The 731-nt window shown below is 36.4% G+C and overlaps 1 non-coding gene across 1 annotated transcript; it reads right to left on the minus strand.

The window, feature by feature from the left end:
• Positions 1-318: 318 nt before the first annotated feature.
• LOC114111829 (small nucleolar RNA SNORA48) lies at positions 319-453 on the minus strand. The gene has a single exon (XR_003587568.1). It is a non-coding gene; the product is annotated as a small nucleolar RNA SNORA48 (small nucleolar RNA).
• Positions 454-731: the final 278 nt, after the last annotated feature.

Below are 731 nucleotides of genomic sequence, written 5' to 3' on the forward strand. Positions count from 1 at the left end.
CTATGTTACTTTAGGATGAATGTTGTGTTTCTGATTCATGACTCAACAGTCTCTCTACTGCTGACTCTCTGTGAAGAGCCAAGCAGAGGAAAGTGAAAGGCCAACCAGACCCTTTTAACTTCAAGGCATGATTTCAAGTGCTTTGTCCTTCTCCCATTCATGGCAAGCAATTATTCTTATTTCCTTATATATCTTCAAGAAATTATTCCAACTTCCTGACTTTATAATACAGATGTTGTAACATTTAACTGTATTGAAAAAATAAAAATCTTTAAAATTGCAGCATCTTCATTGAATAGAATGAAATACTTTCTTTTCCCATGTGTCCAGGGCATGAACCAAGCATGGGCACAAGTAAAAAGCCAAGTTGGGATAAACAAGGAGTTGTTTTGTCCCTGGTTAATATGAGACAGGCACCACCAACCAGGTGCCACTCTCCCTAGGTCAGGGATACACATCCTGTTTTGTGAGCTCAGCCCAAATTCATCTTGTTTACCTTGTAAGTCACACATGCTGGGTGACAATTGTTCCACTTCCACAGAATTGGTAAGTTCCAAGAGATTTGTTACAATAAATGCTTTGATTTAAAACAGCATGAGACCTTACAAAAATATATAGCAACCAGACATCTAGATATATGATTCAGGATAATTAGGCAGAGATTTATAAGATTCTGATTTAATACTAATTATGTCTCATGATAATTACATTTTAGGTTCCAAGTAGCAATT

This window comes from Ovis aries, chromosome X (genome assembly GCF_016772045.2).
Source record: "Ovis aries strain OAR_USU_Benz2616 breed Rambouillet chromosome X, ARS-UI_Ramb_v3.0, whole genome shotgun sequence".
Lineage (NCBI taxonomy): Eukaryota > Metazoa > Chordata > Mammalia > Artiodactyla > Bovidae > Ovis > Ovis aries.